The sequence below is a fragment of the Ostrea edulis genome, chromosome 6 (assembly GCF_947568905.1).
Source record: "Ostrea edulis chromosome 6, xbOstEdul1.1, whole genome shotgun sequence".
NCBI lineage: Eukaryota > Metazoa > Mollusca > Bivalvia > Ostreida > Ostreidae > Ostrea > Ostrea edulis.
The window spans coordinates 9,604,842-9,628,621 of record NC_079169.1 but is presented as its reverse complement, the minus strand read 5'-3'; the positions used below and the strand labels follow the sequence as shown (position 1 = coordinate 9,628,621).

Here is a 23,780-nt window from a genome sequence, read left to right as displayed (position 1 = left end):
CATGCTGTGTACAACACAAGTTCACGTTATGGCCGAAGTTTGATTACATGTATATAGTTATTACATACCGAATTAATACTTATACAAAACTAACAACCCGGATCCAAAACCACCCCTCTCTGTTACTTTACCAGTGTCTTCTCTCTCTCTCTCTCTCTCTCTCTCTCTCTCTCTCTCTCTCTCAATTTTACATGACCTCACAGTTACGAAGTGAACGCTCTACCATTGAGCTACCACAAAATTACGTAAAGGAATCTGGAATAATGGTATGTTTTGAAAAATCAAGTCCGAAACGAAGTTTGAGGAGTTATGAAATTAAAATTGTAAGGTCAGTTGTTGAATTAGAGGAGAGATACAAAGCTTACAATTCTTTACTATGTAACCAAGGCTTATGTCATGTTTTTGTTTACATATAGGTTATAAATACACTAGTACAAATTTCGTTTAAAGCAGATTTTTCAATTTATAAGTGAATTCTGAACACAAACAGTTTCTGAACGATCTAGTTTGCCAATGCAACCTATCATTGGGTTAGATACTGCCTGTCGTGTTTTATACCGATTGTTCGGCAGTTCTAGACACATGCACTGATTTCAACCAAGGATTATTCTGTTTACCTGATCAAGATATAGGGCTCATGGCGGGTGTGACAGGTCGACAGGTGATGGATACTCCTCCTAGGCACCTGATCCCACCTCTGGTATATTCAGGGGTCCGTGTTTGCCCAACTCTCTATTTTGTATTCCTTATATTTTGTATTCCTTATAGGAGTTATGAGATTGATATCTTTTCGTTATCTTCACCTTTCTAGTCTTTGTCACATCTAATTTTGTTTTAAACACGATATTTTTTTCTATTAAGCAATCTATATGTAAACAAAAACATGACACGAGCCTTGTTTACATAACAAAGAATTATGAGTGCTGCATCTCACTTGTAAATCAACTGACGTTCAATATTTTTGCTGACCATTATAAATACCTTAGTTATGCATTGTAAACATTTGCAGTCAAAATATTGTCCATCTCCCGTTAATGCTAGTCAGAATGCCTCTGTACCCCAGTTATCTCGAAAGCTATCTATTTCTGCTAAAGCAGTGTGTTCTAAACTATGATAGGATTAATCTCTCATTTGGGCCTTGGTACATAACTGTTCAGTGAGTGTGATACCATGTTATGTTTGGTGTACGAGATTTCATTTTAAAACCCGTTTTATTAATTTGTACGGTATCTAATATTTCTCTAATGGCGAAACTACATGTAGGTTTATAAATATTTTAAATCTAGCCTTTAGAAAAATCATTTACATCAGACGACCATATCTGAACGAATTGCTTTTCCGATCTCTGATTCATCATTATCTGATTGATGTTACAGGAGTTTCAACAGTCAGCGTTTCGCAATTTCTATGGTCGTTATAACGATCTAGCTATCGTTGGGTCAAATGCTGTCTGACGTATTTTATATTCCTGACACGCTGATTTTGACTACGGATAACTCCGTTTACCCGATCATGATATAGGGCTCACAGCGGGTGTGACCGGTCGACGGGGATGCTTACTTTTCGCAGGAACCTGACCCAACCTCTAGTGTCTCCAGGGGTCCGTGTTTGCCCTGTTCCCAATTTTGTATTCCTTAAAGGAGTTATGAGATTTATCACTGTTCGTTATCTTCACCTTTTATCTGACATATTTCAATTATCCAGTTTACATCCAGATAGCCTGGTTCATATCATACTATTGGAGACTCTACAAATGTTTAAAATGCTTTGAATACATTCGACCTATGGAATTTATTAACCTTCTTTACCATATCATAATTATATTAAAACTTTTTCTGAATAATACATTCATTTTTATTTTCTAGACATGAATCAGTTTTTTGTCCAACACAAGATGATTCTCGTATAAACCTTAATTTAATATACATAATGTCACTGAAGAGACATTATTTGTCGAAATGCGCATCTGGTGCATCAAAATTGGTACCGTATAAGTTTTACATTATGACCCCTGGGTCGAGGCCTCTGCTGGTGGACTGTTAGTCCCCGAGGGTCTCTACAGCCCAGTAGCTAAGTACTTCGTTGCTAGCATGAAAATACGGATGTATTTGCTGTTATAAAATTTAGAAATTCATTTCAAAATTAAGGATTATCTCCCTCACGCATAGCTCTTATCCTTTGACGAATTTGACTCCACTTTTTTGGCACACTGTTTTTTGCTATAATAGCTCTAAAACTTCATTGCTATTTCGGATTTCAAACGGTTGAGCATCACTGAAGAGATATTATTTGTCGAAATGCGCATCTGGTGCATCAAAATTGGTACCGTATAAGTTTTACATAGGAAAACGTCCGGTTTCTCCTTAAACCAAGAAATTAGAAGTTGAAGTTTTCAATTTGAAAAATTATTTTTCAAAAATTGCAAAAAAAACACCCAACAACACGTCGACTATAATGTACATCAACATGTAAATAAAGTTCCCTATTTCACATCCAAATACACACCGTAAAACAGATACGACAACTTTGAAGTCAAATTGACACTCTACAGGTAAATCGAATTATCTATTTTTTTAGCATCCCAAACATAGCTTTTTGCGCCTGTTTTCATAAGTGTTTTTGTTTGTGTGTGTATGTGTGCGTGTGTGTGTGCCTGCGTGTGTGGTGTTTTTTATTTGTTGTTGTTGTTGTTGGCTTTACAAAATAAATGAACCTGATCTTGGATAAAACACCAATAAATCTTAATACATTGTATTACATGTATCATTATAGCGGTCTTTCGGATGAAACCGCAAAAACTGAGGCCCCGTGTCACAGCAAGTGTGGCACAATAAATATCCCTCCTTGTTCAAAGGCAGTTAGCTCCGAGCATATGCTTACATATTGCATCCCTTCACCGGTATTGGTGACGTTTTCATGTGTGTGAAAAACTCTCGTGTGGGATGTTAAACAGTATATAATTAATCAATCCATTTAGTACCGTATATCTAAAATTCATTCAGAGCGTTTGATAAATCATCCACCGATTCTGTCATTATAACAACAATAGTTTCAAATATAAATAAAATAAAAAGGGCGACAGATTCTCGCAATAGTTTCAAATATAAAGAAAATAAAAAGGGCGACAGATTTTCTCCTTGTCCGACCCCTACATTTTATTCGAAAAAAAGCTACGCCATCTAACATTTTAAAATTTAGTTTTCTGAGAACTTTATACCTAAATAGATATTTCTATGATTTTCCCTTAAGGATGTATGCTACACCAGAGAAATTTGACGTAGATGAAAAATGGAGGATATGTACAACAATATTTTGAAGTTGAAAATTTTCAAATTTACTTTATTTTGTCAAAAAATACAGTTTTAGTGGAAGGTAATCTGGAAAAAAAAAATTAAAACCCCTGCTGGACTCGAAACTGCGACCTACAGGTCAGCAGTCGGTATTCTAACCTACTGAGCTACTCGACAAGGTATTTAAATGGAAAAGGAAAAATCAAATATTGCTAATATCGATTTTTTTCATCCATATTTTTAAAGAAAGTCAGCCATTATGACAATGTAGAGTACTACCTTAATTCCATTCAGGTCTCTATACCTGTACAAAGTCATGTCAAAGGTACTTTGGGACAGAAATCCTTCCCAGTGACGGATTTAAGGGAGGCACACCCCCCTAAAATTTTCAAATTTAAGGTAAATTGTGGTCTCTTGTTTAGCAAAATGTAACCAATTAAAGAAGCAATAATTTCTTCCACTCTCGGAGAAATAAATGACAAAATCTTTTGATTTATTAAATTACTTTTATTGGGAGAACTTACATTTTTTCCAAAAAGCCTAAGAATTTGCGTCATTTTAGTAATTTCACCTTATCAAAAATGACAGAAAATAGTACAAATGACTATACAGGAGACATATCTCAAGCCTTATAAAGTCTGTGAAATCCAGGAGTTTCCGGGGCTTCGACCTCTGAACCCCCACCAGAGTGAAGCCCTGGACCCACTGGGGGCCTCAAGACAGCCCCCAGACCCCCTGCATCATAAAGTTGCGCCCCCTATAACTGCAATTCCTGGATCCGTCCCTGTCACCAGTCCGTAATCCTCATGTCCTGCAATATTTTATGTCTAGCTTACTTTTTGTTAATCATATCTACATGTATATTGAAATCTATCATATATGTCAAATGTGGAATAGAGCCCAAATCCAACTAAAATTGAATTTCTTGATCCGCCCACTGAGCATATTCGCCGTCCATAAAATCACCAAGGTTTACAACTCTGCATGGCTGTTTAGAGTTGACTGTTATCTCCCTTAAACAGATTTTATGGGTTGACTTACCGGCACAGTATGATATTTGGGCGAATATGCACGGCTGGCGATGAAAGGCCTGGGAACTTCAATTTTTGTATAAATGCACTATAAATTTTTATGATTAAGAATTCGATCGGATTCATTAAGCAGTCCATAGGATTGGATTGGACAGCTGATTTGATAGTTTACATTCTCGTGTGGGAATTCAGCTCGACATTAAACCAGCATCGGATACTGGTATTGCATACCTATTGTAGGTTAGTAAGAAATACAAACATCGTCTCTGAATTCCAGCCTTCATTTTCAACTCGTATATCAAAAAGCTTTGTAATTTTTGCTAATGTGATTTTGTTTAAATGCAAACTAGAATTCATTAGTTGTTAACTTTAATACCAGTGTTACCGGTAATTAATTGATTAATTGCTCTTAACTACAATTCCTTTTAAATAAGGATAGAAAAATATGTTTCTTGAAATCAGGCTTTAAAACGTCATATAGTTTAGAATACTTATTGAAATAAATAATCACTTAATGATATTGTTGAGTAAAAAATCATTAATCTTCATTTTCTTTTCAGCTTAACCTCATTTTCAATTGATCAAAGAGTGAAATTCGCCGTGTTTTGGTCTGAAAACATATTGTTATTGATATACATGTAGTTTTCTTTCAATAACTGTTGTGTTCAATCTTTCAACTGACTTTGTGATTGATATTGTTGATTTTAGGGTTTATTCTAACCCATAACGGTGTTCTTTCTAGGATTTATGACATTGATCACTGTTCGTTATCTTCACTTTTCCACTGTAGGCACTATGCATGTTTCATGTACATGCTCAGATAATAGCATTGGACTATGGATACCTAGGTCTATGTTATCTTTCTCTTTATATCATGTACATAATGAAATAATAGTGCACATGTCTTTTTTCAGCCTTGACAATTTCTCTTTATATGAACATGATTAAACAATACACTAAAGTATCAGACTGTTGACAGTATGCTTATTTCAGTCTTCCCTCTATGTATGTATGATCAAACAGTAGCGTTAGATGGCAATTTGATTTTCTATTTATATGTACAAGTTCATACTTGGAGCAATGAATCAATCCGCGAAAGGAAACAAAAAACCTTCAACGTGTGTGAATCGTCAAAGCTTAAGCTTGTTCACAGCAAGGAAGGAAATGCAATCATCAGAGTACATTAGTTCTGATGATTAATCCAAACAAAATTAAAATGTACACATTCTAAAATAACTTGGAGATAACAGCTCTAGTCATTATCAAAATTGTACCGAATAGGAAGAATTTCTAAAAGTTCAAGGAATCTCATCGGAAAACAGTTTCCATGAATCCTTGTTTTTGATTTCCCTGCATGCTGAAGGATAATTCAATCTGTTCTCTGCGATGGAATTCCTCAGGAAGTAATTTTCCCAATGTTTTGTGACATAAATATACGTTAACCTTCTGATATCCTACCTTATACTAGTGGATTGCTCTCTTTGCTTCTGTTCCACAGCTATACACGATTGTATAGACAGTTCACTGTGTTTAATTAGTCCGTCACACGGTTGGTTAGCTGTCAACCTTGGGGAAACATATCCATGTTATACAGCCAATTACATCACTGACTTTTCTTTGACACCTTCCGCTACTAAAATATATTTCTTATCACAGGGAAGAATAATCACGTGTAAATGAGACGTAATTTGATATGTACTTTATTCCTAATTTTCGACATTTACTGAATTTAAACTCTTAAGTTACAAAGTTCAAATGATATTAGAAGAAAACAAAACAAAAGACATTGCCCATTTGATCTTTTTAATAATTTTGGAAACACTTTTAATTTTTTTAAAAACACCTTTAAAAATGTGTATAAAACCTGTACGTAAATCGATCTTCCTCTTTGCGTATCGAAAACATTTCTCAGATCTTATAACGTTCCAAATTATGGTGGGTGTTTTTCAAAAACGTCAAATGAATCCCAAACTGTATATAAATAAATTGTTCTAATAAATGAACATCATTTATTGTAGATTCCTAAATATACATTGTATGCTAGGAATGTACTATCGCGAAATTTCGGGAGACACGTCACACACGCAATAAAAATTATTCGCTATTATTTTTATATAGGTGAAATACATGTTAAAAATCATGATCATGCAATTCCACGTCCATAAGACATTTCACGATATTCGGTAATCGTGTTAGATAAGAAATAATAACATTTCACGATATTCAGTAATCGTGTTAAATAAGGAATCTACAGTATACAATGAAAGAAAGGTTCAATTAATACGAGTTCTTAATGAGTGTGTAATTGAAAAAATAACCAAAGTGTGTTTTTCTGATATTGCATACCTTTATGGACCTCATTACCGGCCACCAGGAAGCGGTCAGTTTAGGGTTATATGATATGTAAGTTTTAAGAGACTGTTTGTGTAGGAATGATATATGGGTTTTTTTTATGTGTATTTATAGCGAGCGCAGCGAGCCAGCGAGGAGCGCTGGCTCGTACTGCGAGCTCTAATGACTAGAGCGCGGGAAATAACCCGAGCTAAATCTCAACCTCTAACAAGATTTTTTTTTTTTGACGCCAATCCCAGAAGTCCCTCGTACAAAATGGCGGATGGTTCGATTCGTAAAATAATAATTTAAAAAAATCTTTGAAGTATTACAAACCTTTCTTATTTGAAAGGAAAGGATGACAATCATATTCTTCCCCCTTTCTTTTTCTTTTTAAAATATTGTCTAAAGAAATGTAAACAGTCACGTCACAACTACCAGGCTACGTCACAATACGCTCGTTGCATTTCCCGCTAAACTGGTTCCTACAATGGCGAGAAGAGCAAGACAGTAACTACGTATTGACAGTGAACCAGATCAGTTTTCCTTGTTTTCAATATAAATTTTTTGAAAATGTATTCAGATATGCTGCGCTCGCCCCAACGGTCACACCGTAATCATATTAAGACTCAAAAGTGCGATGGTCACACCAAACTGATGGTCACGCCAAAGTGCAATGGTCCGTCATTTGTAGGCACACCACCAAACTCCCCGTCGAGGCCTCATTACGTCACCTACGAATTGTGAGCAAACGAACTCTGGTGGAAGTTTGGGCACACCACGCCAAAGTGCGCGATGGTCTAACACGCCATATGTCCGATGACGCGGGGATAATGTTTGTGACGTCACGTTATTATGACGTCATTCGTAACGTCTTTCAAATCAAACCGAAGAAATGCAACGTCAGTTCACCCCAATGACATTCTCTCACCAGAGGGCGCGCTACGCAAGCTTCACTTTCACCACTGTTAATCGTCTGATAAATAGTTCGGCTAACCACATGACTCCAACAGAAAGACACGTTTCTGTTCTTTGTGTAATGTCAGATTTTCATCATTATAATCTCGCTAGTTTTTCTAATGTACTTTTATGTAGAGTCCATAGTTACGAAGTGAAAGTGAAATTATTACATTTGACAAGACAAATAGTTCCATGAATATGGAGGTTACACTAACGTAATACAGCGTTTCGATACCTACCAATGTGTTTTTAACTCATAAATTTATGTTTTATTTATGAAAATGATGCAGATTTATTTTATTTTCAAAGACGCTCTGTTTTACAAAATTCTTGTAAATCAGACTATTGTGTGTCTCAAGAAATTGTATCAAACACGTGTTTGTTTGTTTGGTTTTTTGTTAAACGTTTACCTATATAGTGTAAATATACATACACATGTCATTTAATAAAAATTCAATAAAAATATCTACTTTTCTCAAACGTGCCTCAATTCATGCTCATTTATTACTTGTGACGTATGCATGTACATGATAAATTGCTATAATGCAAAACATTCTATGCGATTTCGCGTTTGAAAATTTTGTTTTCAATAACAAAACAACTAAATGGTAATGAAATAAGTTTTTATTATTCTATTTTGCATGACATGTGTATGTATATTTACACTATATAATCTGATTTTTTGTAGTCTATCAAAAACAGGGGCACGTGTCCAAAAGTATTCAGTAGTAAGTTAGTTCATGTTGACGAACATTTTAATATGTTAAAAAATCCAATGTAAATGTACATGTACAGAGAAAATGGAGACACTTTACCATGATTGATTGATTGATTCTTGCTTAACGTCTCGCTCGAGAATATTTTACTCATATGGAGACGTCACCAAGACCGGTGAAGGGCTTCAAATTTAGGCCTATGCTCGGCACGTACGGCCATTGAGCAGTGAGGGTTCTTTAGCGTGCCACACCTACTGTGACACGGGACATCCGTTTATAAGGTCATCTCCGAGGACCCGTGACATTCACACCTGATACCGAGCGTTTGACAATGGAACTATCGCTACCCGTTTTAACGACTTGGGTCTGTTGCGGCCGGGATTCGAACCCCGGCCTACCGCATGCGGGGCGAACGCTCTAACCTCTCGGCCACCGCGTATGATGTATATGTATAACACCTTTCTTGATACCAATCAATGGCTCCGTGTCATATAGAGTCGTGAGCAGAGGGAAAACAATATGTTTTGATTAAGACAACGGTCAATCTTTATGAAGTAATTTGATATTTTTTTTCACACAGTTGAAAGCTTTGTCATGTACAATCCTTAATTACTTTTATATAAGATACATGTACATCTATTTACGTATATTGTATGGCAAAATATCAAACTTTTTATTTAAAGTACATCTATATTTTTTACATACGTTTCAATGGCCATACTGGCTCCTACATGCACGTAGCTGTGTGTTACTGCCCATGTTCTAAAATATAACGTTCATTTTGCGTTTGTTTTTTGTTTTTTTATATTCGGATTAAAGCTCGATTTTATTGTCAGCAGTGGGGTTCACGTTTACAAATGGTCATAAAATGCTCAATTGATTGAAACAGTGATATTTAGGCCCGAATATCTAAAAAACAAAAAAAACAAAAAAAAACTACTGATTTTTTTATTTTGTATTTTACACATCAATTAAAGTTAATTACAATGTTATTGATTTTTCTTAATTTGATAAAAATGTCGATATTTTTTTTTTCCAATCGTAGAAACTCATGTCCCTTTAGAAAAAAAGTAGAGAATTACTGCAATGAAAGCAACTCATTAAACACTCTTAAACACATGCGCAGCGGGCATTGTCTGGGCAGGTGTGCGACATGTTGACGTTGGCAATAGAGTTTCAGAATGGACAATAACTAAACTTATGAATTGGTTTAAACAGAACGGCTTCACAAAGAACAAACTACTCCACAGCCTTCTAAGAGAAATGGCACAACTACCCTACGTTACTCGTATCTGCCTGCAACTGTTACAGCCCGCGAAACGTGGGCGTACACGTAACAGAGTATCTGCCCAAACTGTCTGTAAAAGGAAGAATGCTTACGGTAGGATGAGAGTTTAGCAACTTAACATTGAACTCTACGTTTACAATTGTGTGTACAAATCGTATGTGATAGGTTTGCAGTATTGTGATCGGTTTAGAGGATGGTGATCGGTTTGGAGGAGTGTGATCGGTTTGGAGGAGTGTGATCGGTGTGGAGGATAGTGATCGGTGTGGAGGAGTGTGATCGGTGTGGAGGAGTGTGATCGGTGTGGAAGAATGTGATAGGTTTGGAGGAATGTGATCGGTTTGTGTGGAGGAGTGTGATCGGTTTGTAGGAATGTATCGGTTTGGAGGAATGTGATAGGTTTGGAGGAGTATGATCGGTTTGGAGGAGTGTGATCGGTGTGGAGGAATGTGATCGGTTTGGATGATTGTGATCGGTTTTGAGGAGTGTGATCGGTGTGGAGGATAGTGATCGGTGTGGAGGAGTATGATCGGTTTGGAGGAGTGTGATCGGTTTGGAGGAGTGTGATCGGTGTGGAAGAATGTGATAGGTTTGGAGGAATGTGATCGGTTTGTGTGGAGGAGTGTGATCGGTTTGTAGGAATGTATCGGTTTGGAGGAATGTGATAGGTTTGGAGGAGTATGATCGGTTTGGAGGAATGTGATCGGTTTGGAGGAGTGTGATCGGTTTGGAGGAATGTGATCGGTGTGGAGGAATGTGATCGGTGTGGAGGAATGTGATCGGTTTGGAGGAATGTGATCGGTTTGGATGATTGTGATCAGTTTTGAGGAGTGTGATCGGTGTGGAGGATAGTGATCGGTGTGGAGGAGTATGATCGGTTTGGAGGAATGTGATAGGTTTGGAGGAGTGTGATCGGTGTGGAGGAGTATGATCGGTTTGGAGGAGTATGATCGGTGTGGAGGAGTATGATCGGTTTGGAGGAATGTGATCGGTTTGTGTGGAGGAGTGTGATCGGTTTGTAGGAATGTGTCGGTTTGGAGGAATGTGTTAGGTTTGTAGGAATGTGATCGGTTTGGAGGAATGTTATCGGTTTGGAGGATGTGATCGGTTTGGAGGAATGTGATCGGTTCGGAGGAGTGTGATCGGTTGGGAGGAGGAATGTGATCGGTTCGGAGGAGTGTGATCGGTTTGGCGGAGGAGGAGGTGGTGTTACCAGGTCTGACTGGGAACTAACATAATCCACGGGCAATAATCGTTTTACGGAGAAGATTACTCGAAAGACTCAGACCAATTTCCGTCAAATGATATCAAAATACCAGTTCAAGAAAATTAGCTATTTTAGCAAGTTAATTTTACACAGAAAAGGGTAATCCTATGCGTTGAGCAACACCAAATTTACATGTATAATGACCAAACAATTTAGATTTTATTTTGCTCGACGCCAACACTCTGATTTTCTAACCGGAAACATCACTGATGTACATGTGATGCAATCATCATTAAGTATTTCGCGGACAAATGCATCGATTGATATGATGGGTTTCAGCTCTCTAAACCCAAATTATGATAAGTACCTGCTTCCACTGCTAATGAATGTTAAAGACGCATTGATTATTTTTGCTAAAGACTTTCCCTTCTACTGACGTCGTTTTGTCATGAAATATTTGTGTTAAAATAGCTTTGTTGTCCATTGCTATACCAGTACTGTCGTGGTGATTGAAGACGCCTACTGGTAAAGAAGGTTGGTTTCTTTCATTCATGGACGATTATTTTATGATCATTCTAACGTTTACTTTATAACATGATAAGTATTTCATCTTTCTCTCTCCGCACCAGCTCCATAATCGCTGTTCACGGCTTCCACCGGAAATGAATGTTAAACATTATCTTCTACTGACGTTAAATTATGACAGTGTACAATGTTAAACTTTCTCTTTTACTGACGTAAAATTATTCCTCAGTAGTTTTAATCTAGCTTACATTTCACTCTTGCACATTTTCTTTATCTTAAATTTTCACAGAGAGATCAATTTGATATGAGCGGATCCAGAAATTTTTTCCATGGAAATTAGCATTGTTTGGGGTCCAAAACTAACTATGGACTAACACATGGTATTTTACAATTGGAAATGCATACAAAGAGCAGATACATTTATTTTCTACTTAGCGCATCGGAATAGAGTTTGGACCTTCCATTCCCCATGTATGCGTACCTGACACATATACATGTAGCTATAGCATCTACCAATGGAAGTAAGAAAACATTCATCTTAAAATTTCCATCAATTGTCGCCCGTAGAAATTAAAGTGTCAGCTTTTTTTAAGTAGGAAATTCTGGAAGATTTCTTTAAAATGTTGTCATTAAAACACAAAGTTTGATCAGAAAAACTAGGTCTGTGTCAGTTTACGTAAGAGAGTACAATGGTTTACACGGGTCTTGTTAGTGTGCATATGCTTCTTTGTTTTCAATATCTATACGTTAGATTTTTCTAAAATTGTAATAAAATATTATGCTATTGTAAAAAGTATGTGTCTTGTTTTTCATTGAACATATCCATATTTACTCATTTTGTTCTATACTTCAGGTGTTTGTGGACAGGACTCCACCCCACCCTGTATTTTTTCCATGATCATAAGGTTCATCTGTTATAATCACTCATATGACATTCATAAAAACTTCCAATATTGGTGGGATTTGTTTATTTCATTGAAAGAACAATAGACCCATAGAGCCACATCATTCACATAGTCACATTGACCATACTTTTGTTTAGCTGTTGTGATTTTTAAAAGATTTTAGTCCCCTACCGGTGAAGTCGACTTTAGGTTTGCACTCCGTCCGTCTGTCTATCTGTCCGCCAGTCCTCCAAATCAGTTTTGAACACTTTTACTCTGCTCTTGCGTATATTTATTTCATATTTGGTACATTGCTTTGTCGTAACAAGTTGTAGATAAGTTTGAGTTTGGTTTCGGTCCGTTGATTTCTCAATAAGTTATGGCCCTTGGAGAAAAATAGCATGAATTATCGGTTTTCCGCACTTGTTTTTGTTGTGCTTGCAGATATTCATTTGATATTTGGTACATTGCTTTGTCGGTAATAAGTTACAGATCTGGTTCGAATTTGGTTTTAGTCCGTTGAATGTTCACTAAGTTATGGCCTTTGGACTTAGAAAAATAGTATGAATTATCAGTTTTCCGATCTTTTTCTCTGTTTTTGTAGACATTCATTTGATATTTGGTACATAGGTTTGCCATAACACATTACAGATCAACTTCGAATTTGGTTTCGGCCCGTTGATGTTTCAGTAAGTTATGACCCTTGTACTTAGAAAAAATGAATTATGAAGTTATGGCCCTTGGACACAGAAATGTAACATGAGTTATCAGTTTTTCGCACTATTTTGTTTTGCTTGCAGATATTCATTTGATATTTGGTACATTGCTTTTCCATAACATATTACATATCAAGTTCGAATTTTGTGATATTTCGCTGAGTTACAGCCCTTGGACCTAAAAGATAGTGTGAATTATCAGTTTTTCGGATTTTTGCTTTGTTGTGGTTGCAGATATTTATTTGATAATTGATACATTTTTAGTTCGCCCCTATAAAGTTGATAAGAACTAGTGGAGTCACACCCACGCCAGCTTAAAGTTTACATCAAGTTTCTTATTTCTGTAGATAACTACAACAATGTAGCTAAATTATTCATGATCGCCTACATTTCGCAGTTCATTGACTTGGTTAAAGACCTAAACCTAATTATGAATTTGTCTTTTTTCCTAGTCTAGTCTTTGTACCTGAATAGTAGTAAATTTCCAACCATTTCTATTCTGGTTCTCCAATTTTCCCCTTTACCATAACCTACATAATGAACTTCGAATATTGTTGCGGTCCAGTAATTTTTGCGACCGGTAGGGGACTATGAATTGCCATGCAATACTCTCAGAATGCTTATTTATGTTTGTTTCCACGACCAATTTGACTCCATATTGTGGCTCCAAAGGGCATTTGTTAAAACATTTTCTAAACTCAAGTTTTCTTTGATAATTACTTTCCCCAATTCTTTTTTCAAATTTGACATGAATAGTTTTGGACAAGGGGGACATGAATTATAAATTTCAGGACTCCTGCACCCCGGGGCAGGGCAAAATTAACACAATATGACCAATTTTTAAAAGCCTTTTCAACGACTGCATATTCGTAAGAACAACTAAATAGATAATCCTGTACATCTAGAAGTCATTTACAAAAATTGTATTTTTCATGATCCCCAGGGTAGAGGTGCTGACTCCAGAATGGGGCCAAATTTGGCATAGCGTTTATCGTTTGGAAGACTTTTCCCTTAATTTTCCTGATATTATATAAAAACTAAATGCATATTCAGGAAAAGCAGAAAGGGATGTACGAAAATTGTTATTTCGTATCCCCAAGCCTCTACCTTTAGTGCGGGTCCAAAAAAAGTCATAATCAATATAGCATATATTACATGTACATGTATGTAACGTTTTTCGTCAGTATGGGCACGTTCGGGGGCATTTGTGTTTGAAGAGCACGTCTTCTTTCTTACTGCTGCTGAATATCTTAGATATGCAAAACGGGAAAAATCATTATATATTCCGCAGTCATTGGGACTAGTGATACTCTTAACAAATACTCAGGTGACCGATAAGGCCTGTACGCCTCTTGTTATTACAGATAGTTTTACCATTATCCAGACAAGCCCCTTTGACGCCATGTACATGTAAAAGGATTATATTGGGTTATTTTTTTTTCTTTTTTACATGTGAAACATTGTTGCAAAAAGGATTTATAGCTGAACATAGCCGTCTTCATTTATACAATCCATACATCTAATGTCACAGTTCAACATGTTTTTGTAAGTATTATTTAGAAGTGTCGGGATTATAGGGCAGTGAACTACTTATAAAACCATCACTAGACTTTTTCTGCGTTGTAATCCAAGAATTAAAACATAAGCAAATCCAGATCTTCTTCAGAGCTTTTACGTCTGTAATTTATATTGTGTCATTTTGTTGTCTCTTTCTTTGAATCCAGATACGTAATGGTTTGTTTGTAAGCACCAGATATTTTACAGAAAAAAGTTTTAAGAAAGCTAAATTTCATGACGATTTTCATAGTTCAAAACAATGACTTTTTTATTTGTAATCAAAATGAGACTTGTTTTCTAATTCTTGGCAGGGTGATCCTAAGTTTGGTATTGCCATAGCAATATAATGCAAAAAACCAACACTAACGTCTTGAGAAACGCGATTTTCCCTACTGGAGTTAAAATTCCACAGAACCAAGCCATCCACATAGGTTGTTTTTCTTTTCTTTAAATGTAAACCAGACATTTCTGAGAACCAATACGCCTGTACCGTTTTTAAAACTTCTGTAAGCGATATTTGTTCTTCCATCCAGGATTAATAAAGCAATATCTGGATTTCTTTTGAAACAGTGTTTACGGTAAGCCTTTTATAATACAATCGTTATGTGTATTAGTAATTTCACTGGTATAGCAAGACGTCACATGAAGCACAATATGCTCCTGCGGGCGAGTTTATTGAATATTGAAATCTTTTTGAGAGATTACCTCTATGGTTTAATTCACTGCGGAAATGATATTGACATTTATCATATTTCCCATCAAGGATTTTTTTTTTTTTTTTTTTTGGATACTGTCGATATCACAGAGTGTGGTTCGGTTTTCCGGATCACCACACTGTGGTTTTCTGATTCCGTATACGTATCCTCTGAAACTGATGACGTCACAATGCATCAATACAAAAAAATTTCTGGAAAATATCGACCGTGTCACAAAAAAACCCAAAAAACTGCGTACACAAAATATAATTTTAATGCATGTCTGTGTTCCAGATAATTAGGATTACATTTATTGTCTTATAAATTTGGATTAAAAAATGCATTGGGTGTATATAATAAATTTATCATTACTACAGTGACTTGATCCGAAGATTTGGATCATGTCTCATTGACAGGCGCGGATCAAATCAAACTCGACGCTTCGCGTCTCGTGTGATCTGACTCTTTGGATCAAATTATATATATATATATATATATATATATATATATATATATATATATATATATAGAGTTCGACCCACTTTTGAATAGTTGGACCAAATTTGAAAAAAAAAAAGTTTAGTGCTTTGTGTGAAATCCTATCAAAGTGGGTTCAAAATTTGTGTGAAATCCCATCAAAGTGGGATCAAAAGCTTTTTTTAAGTAAATTCTCTTTCTTCGGTATATTGCATAATATCCAATAATTATTGGAGACAATCTCAGTTTGTTGTGGATTAATAATTTTATCTAATTATCTCTTGATTATATTGGATTCAGACGTTGTTTTATAATTGTTATCCACCACTGCAATAGGTCACCCTGTATTAACTGCCTACATTTGTCACCTTTTGGTGACAAGAGTGATGAAGTCGTGCTAATTAGAGAAGATAGGATTTTGACACACATAGTACATTGACCTAACAAAGACTGAGAATCCATACAATCATGGAGATTTGTTTGATTTAATCATTTTTTTTTTTAAAAAAACACGTTTTTATTTCCACCACAAGTTCACTGGATGACTGCTAGGAAGAGCTTTTTTTATCCTTCTCTACGCCTTTCTGTCTGTCTCTTTCACTTGTTAAATATATTGAATATATTTTTATTCATTTTTCTTTTTCGTCGTGTGGTAGTGTCAGATAGGACAATGCAGTTCATTTCAGCTTTTCGATACAAGGTCGCTGTAGTAGTGTATCGTGTCCGAATTCATACAAAGACATCTGTATACCTCATGTGACGTTGGATGCTAATTGTCCTGTTGCTTTCCGTCCTCTTGTCCTACTCATAACGCATTTGTCCGATACTTTTCTCCGTCGGCTGATTTCTCCTTTGCTATTTTTCTCTATCTCTAAAGCTATTTAATGCTCCATTGTTACTGTCCGATTGTGTGGAGAGTGGTGACATCGGATTCAATCCGGCATACATGTATCTCTGGTGTTCAGTAGAGTCATTATAAACCTCTGAGATTTATTGAGAAGGTCATCTCTTTCATCTTATAATTTGTGATGCTCTTTGATGAAAGACCTGTTGTTTTAGGAATATTGTGAACGCCAAACAAAATTGCCGGCAATATGAGATTGATAATTCTGTGTACTTTTCAATATCTTTCTCTGATTATTAACTTATCAGGGTAAGTTTATACGGTAATTGTCATTTAACAGTCGCTATCGAGGACTCAACATTCAGTTCACTAATGTCATGCCCGTCCGGCTGTCTGTCTGTAACACTTTCATTTCCCAATAAAATCTCAAACGAGGTTGTACATGTAAAGAATTTGCTGTAGTATTTAGGCATATATAGACTGTGGATACCGGCCTGCATAGCTCAGTGATTAGAACACCTGACTATTAATGCATAGCTCAGTGATTAGAACACCTGAACATTAATGCAGGGTTCCCGGCCGGGTTCAATTCTCAGTTTAGACATTTTTTTTTTTACCATATTACATTTGGTGCCCTAATCCCTTTTCCTACATTACAACTGGTGTCGAGGTCAAGGCACCAAATGTAATATAAATGTAATAAGACAGCAGGCCTGGAGGTTAAAAAACTTTTATCGTACTCATACTCAAACTCAGTCATGTTTGTTTTGAGTACAATTCCGAGTACACTCCCAGCATACTCGACAAATCTTAAGCATGTACTCTATTTGAGTATGAGAATGATTTTATAAAAGCTTTATAATATTCTCTTTTGAGTACGATTTAGGGCACGGACTTCAAGTTCGAGTATGAAAATGTGCTCAAAAAAGTTTTATACCCTCCAGGCCTGCGGTACTAGCTAGCTAGGCAGGTGTTCTAACCACTGAACTACTCATGTAACCCTAATCTCCGTTGTTTTAGGGGTACAAAATCAAAGGTAAATATCGTTTATTAGTAAGAATGGTTTTCATGTGGTATCTGGGATTCCATTTGAACTTAACACTGAAGGTATTGAGTCTTGAATCCTGGATGGCATTTGTTTTAGGTCAAACGGTCAGTCACATATGGGAAGAAATTGTATATACACAATGCTTTCCAAATGATATCGCAAATGCATTAGGTTAACGCATGGCTTTAAATGGTCTATACTGGCTCTATGTTAAAACGTTAAAGATAGGGGTCACTGGGTTGCGTATTGTAAGAAATGGACATCTCAAATATTATTTGAGCTGTAGCAATGAAACTTCTCGTGTCTCCGTCAACACTGGATGACCTCTATCGTTTTGTTGATTAGGTCACTGATTCATTTGGTCAGAAATGATTTACGGGTAATATTATATCCAAGATTTGCATGTAGCTATGAAATTTCACATGAAAAATTTCTATAACAAAAAGATGACCTCCATATTTGGTAATGACACCCAAAGGGCAAGGTCATCAGTATATACATGTATGTGGCTAAGGTTATTTCTTTTCAACCTGGGAGTTCTATTCTTGATCCCGGCGATCCTAAGACTTTGATATAGATAGTGACTGTTTCTTCACCTAGCACTCGGGGTTAGAAGAAAACTTAAAGGTCCTTTTTCATGGTAGACAATGTGACGATGGAGCTCACTGTTACAACCTTTGAATGCTTACATAGGTCAAGATTAATTATGGCACTGTACATGGATGGTGATGTCCCTACTAGTGACCATTTCTCAAATCAGAGATGAAGATAACGAACAGCAATCAAATTCCTAAATCTCATAAGAAATATAAAATAAAGAGTTCGGCAAACACGCCCCCCCCCCCCCTTGGACACACCAGAGGTGGGATCAGGTGCTTAGGAGGAGTAATCATCCCCTGTTGATATGTCACACACGCCGTGAGCACTATATCATGATCAGGTAAACAGAGTTATCCGTAGTCAAAATCAGCGTGTCAATAACGGTCTAACAATCGATATGAGATACGTCAGACGGCATTTGACCCAATGATAAGTTGTATTGGCAAACTATAACGACCATGGAATTTGCGAAATGCTGATTTTAAATGAGACTGTTAAAACCCTTGCATCATGAACCTGTTTGTCGGTAGTTTGCTTCGATTTCAAAACTGATCATACGCAGCACAAACTCTTGCGTATCGAATCAGTAGAGATATATACATACCATATGCAGGTGATAATGGAATATTTACATACATGTAAATTTGGGAAGTCGATGATGGAGAAGCTGAAATCATGCCGTTTGTCATAAAGTTAAATTGCTATTTCGCCGTTGATATCTATTTTCAATAAAATATTTAAGTATCAAGCAGAAGTAGACGACTCTGTGGTGTCTTTTATTTTGCGTTCACAGGGATACATGTATATCGAATCGACATATGAATGAAAATTATTATTGTTAATAGATAAAATGTCGCCGATATATCTAAATGTCGAATTGTCACTGCAAGATACATTTTCTTCTCACATTGAAGTCTTTAAATAAAGTTTTGCTTCAAAACAATATAAAAACAGGTCAGCTAACAAATGAGCACAATTCGTCAACAGACTGTTGGAAGACTGATCACCAAAGACTACGAATATCTGTCTATGAGGAACTCTAGCATGGTTTTCTTTTTTCATTTCAATTTCAAAGTACTTGTGCGTTGAATCAGAGTGGTGTTTTACAAACTAATTTTTTGGATGACTGTTCAATAATATCAAATATGAATATTTCCGTTTTTGTTGAAGAAGCAACTGTCTATAATGTCAAAGTCTAGTCTTTAATTTATCGTGAGAAATGGTCGTGTAAAGTGTTCAAAAGTCATACGTTTTGATGTTGTTGATTAGAGAAAAACTTTGCGATTTCACATTTAATAAAAGTTCTTTAGAATTATTTAGAATCCATATTTTATTTACACCACTTCTGGCAAATGTAGTCGCGCAGTAAGTTCGTAGTTTCTCCTTCAAAGCTGTTAATAGTTTCATGAGGAGCAAATATAGAGGCTTGGTAGAGCACTTACTGGATGCAGCAATGTATACATAATGTATCTTTGTAAGGGTTTTATGGAAGTTTAGGAATCCAGTATAGGTAAGGTAACTCATATTCATTCGACCTATTGACTGGGATATCAAATGTGTCTAAATCTGAAAAATGGTTTTGAAGAATTTCATCTTTTGAATGGGCAGTTGGGGTATAAGTACGATTACCAGAAGTGGAATTAATGCCAAGTTCGTTTAAAATACAGTCGTAATAATGAACGAAGACAGCGTCGTTACATGCTCTGCAGCTGGAACCAAAACATATTCCTCTTGTAACCTATAAAAGGTGAAGATAACGAACAGTGATCAATCTCATAACTCCTATAAAGGTGAAGATGACGAACAGTGATCAATCTCATAATTCCTATAAAGGTGAAGATGACGAACAGTGATCAATCTCATAATTCCTATAAAGGTGAAATGACGAACAGTGATCAATCTCATAACTCCTATAAAGGTGAAGATAACGAACAGTGATCAATCTCATAACTCCTATAAAGGTGAAGATAACGAACAGTGATCAATCTCATAACTCCTATAAACAATACAAAATAGATAGTTGGGCAATCACGAAACCCTGGACACACCAGGTGCCTAGGAGGAGTAAGCATCCCCTGTTGATCGGTCACACCCGCCGTGAGCCCTATATCTTGATCAGGTAAACGGAGTTATCCGTAGTCACAATCAGTGTGCCACGAACGGTCTAACAATCGGTATGAAACACGTTAAACAGCATTTGACTCGATGATAGGTTGTATTGGCAAACTTGATCGTTATAACAACCACAGAATTTGCGAAATGCTGACTTTAAACGAGACTGTTGGAACCCCTACACCATCAACTTGTTTGTCAGTAGCTTACCTCGATTCAAAAACTGACCATACGCAGAACAAGCTCTTGCGTATCGTATCAGTTGAGAGATATAAACACTATATGCAGGTGATAATGGAATGTTGCTACATAAATATGGGAAGTTGACGATGGAGAAGCTGAAACCATCCCGTTTATCATAAAGCTGAGTTGTTAGTTTGCCGTTAATGTCTACTTTCAATAAAATATCTAAGTATGAAGCAGAAGAGGACGACTCTATGGTGTCTTATTTCGAGCTCGCAGGAATATATCGAATTGACAAATGAATGAAAGTAATTATTGTTAATAGATAAAATGTCGTCGATATATCTAAATGTCGAATTGAAGGTCACAGCAAGAGATTTTTTCTTCTTACGTAGAAGTTTCTGAATAAATTCTGCTTCATATGAATATAAAAACAGGTCATATCTAATTCTTTTATCATTCTGGTTTATCAAATACAGAAGATAGATGGTACGTAAATAGAACGTAAATTTAATACAACAAGTACTGAATTGTATAATAATACATGACAAAATCTGTATCACACCCCATATCAACCCGAGACTCCAATATCAGCCCGAGACTCCAATATCAGCCCGAGACTCCAATATCAGCCTGAGACTCCAATATCAACCCGAGACTCCAATATCAGCCTGAGACTCCAATATCAGCCCGATACTCCAATATCAGCCTGAGACTCCAATATCAGCCCGATAATCCAATATCAGCCCGATAATCCAATATCAACCCGAAAGTACTCGTGAAAAAAAAAAATCCTGTCTCATCCGTGAAACAAATTCCATATCTAATTACAAAGCATTGAATATCCTCTATGAAGATGATATACTGGTATCTGACATTCTGGTGCATGTATCAGATTATAGCAAATTCAAGTCAAACAAGTTAATCTGAATTGCGCTTGTTCATCAGGTAGGCTAAGTCGGCACGTTTTAAATAATCACTGAACTTATATAGATTCGTTGCACAAATCACCGATGTATTTTATCTTCTGTATACTTCGAGAACTAAATGAATCTAAGAAATGAATTTCATTTTTGAAAATACATGTTGATATGAACTGCGACGCTACACGCCGGCATACTTCTCATAAAACACGTAATTCTTTATACATGTATTTACAATTAACTTTCATTTCTGTTGCAGATCCCAGCCGTTAAAATAGACGCAGTACTATATTTACCAAAATTCATACGCGCATTGTTCACAACTGCAGCGCATTCATTATTTCGTCTTGCTTTTAATGTGTGATTCTGTTTTAAGTGTATTCATTACTTTTTCCCTTTTGACTGAACATTGTAGAGTACTTTTTAGATATTTAGCATTGTGTTCTACAAAAAAAAACCCTCTTACTATCGATCTTAATGTTTTATTTTAATGATTTTATAGATGTAAGATTTTATGTCATACCGTTCTTTAATTTCATTTAATTGTTTGGTTTTTTTTTTATTGCTGCTTTCCTCACCGCTACCCTTGTAAAGCGCCCTAGAGTTATTTGTTTTATATAAGGCGCTATATAAGTTTTATTTATTTATTATTATTAATTACAGAACTAATAATTAATGACGGGTAATCATATAACTCATTAAGCAGTACCAGCTCACACCTCTTGATTCATGTACGTCTACCTTATTGTCATTTCATTCATAAAAGTCGCGATCAGAGAACGCTGTAGTGGACTTAATTTGTATATGTAACATGATTCCTGCAGTACAGTGATGCTTCAGCAGGACTTACGCCTGATTCCAATCTCCCATTGCAAGAATGAATACGTGTACAATAATGCTCGATGGAGAGAAAACGGATTAGTGATAAACATGTATATTAATATATCATACAAACCTATCCTTTTTTGTGAAAGTAAATTTAGAGACTCTAAAATTCTAGCTTAATTCCTCATATACTGTGATGCGTCCACAATCTGAAAGGAAAATGGTAATATGAAAATGCAAAAAGTATATTAATTTTCACGATATTCATATCTAGTTGCATTATTTCAATATCAGTTTCTGTTTTTCGTTTACACAATGCCTCTCCTCAGGTTGAAGTATCATACGTGTATCTCTTACAACAAACTTGCCCATCACCAACCGTTGTTGGGGTCCAGAGGGGATCTGTATTAGAAAAGGTCTTCAGTAACCCTTGCTTGTCGTAAGAGGCGACAAAATGGGGCGATCCTTTGGATGAGACCGTAAAAACTGAGGCCCCGTGTCATCACAACAGCTGCAGTTTTGCCACGATAGAGATCCCTCTCTGATCAAAGACCAAAAAGGTGAAAATTTGCCCTTCACCAACAATGGTGACGTCTCTGAAATAGGCATAGGCCTTTGTCGTTCTTACCCCGTTCATGATATCATATCAGGGATAAAAATTGTCTAAATTACTATTTTATATAATATTGTTACAAATGTTCAACGTGAGAAGTTGAGAGAGCTTAATGGTATGAAATCACATGTTCAAGTGCGTTTCTGGTGTACTAATTATATACAGTAAAAAATTAGAAGATTAAATAACTCTTATCTGTAAGAATTATTGTTGGTAAAGATAACTTCTATTTAGATTTAAAGCAAACCGATCGTGATACTGTGATCATATACATACAGTGTATATCGCTTGTTATTCGCAAACCAGCAATGACGTCATTGCTATGGCGTTAGGGTGTTCCAATCGTGTGGTGTATAGCGGTATTTCTTTGGGGTTTTTGATATCCTGATAATGTTAAGACAAAGAGCATAGTACAGTACTACAAACAAAACTAAAATCATGCGAGTTGCAACTTTAGATATGTATTCTTCGTTTTGAAATACATGTACAAATACATTTCCTACATGTAATGTCTCAACAAATTGTAATGAAAGCCATTTGATCATGAACTCGTACGCGTTGCATTTGTAAACAAAGCGCGAAGGAATGCAGGTAGATCGTCTATATTCTAACGGCTGGGCATTTCCACAGAAATGACAGGAGACTGTTAAAGTTGTATGGTCCGAATTTCGACATTTTTTTCCACCTTGTAAAACCGCTGTTATATCACCGAACGCACTCGTACGTATTTATGAAGTTTTACATGTCATACATTATTTCACCTGTTTCAACCAGAATTACTTGTCTCAAATCGTTGTTTACTATTAACGGTCACTCGGTCATTTCAAGTGTGCAGTTCACACTTTCAGATTATCGGTGGTCTTATCTGTGTAAAGTTGCCTGTGTATTTTGTTACGACAGTATAAAAATATGATACCTTTTAGTAATTCGAAGTTTTACGCTCTTTCAGCCTTAAAAA

The 23,780-nt window shown here is 36.0% G+C and overlaps 1 long non-coding RNA gene across 1 annotated transcript; it reads right to left on the bottom strand.

Annotated features, from left to right (window-relative positions):
* Positions 1 to 3,782: 3,782 nt before the first annotated feature.
* On the bottom strand, positions 3,783 to 5,934 carry LOC130047121 (uncharacterized). The gene is made up of 2 exons (XR_008796168.1): positions 5,780 to 5,934; positions 3,783 to 4,101 (listed from the first exon to the last, which is right to left on the bottom strand). It is a non-coding gene; the product is annotated as an uncharacterized LOC130047121 (long non-coding RNA).
* Between the last annotated feature and the right edge of the window lie 17,846 nt (positions 5,935 to 23,780).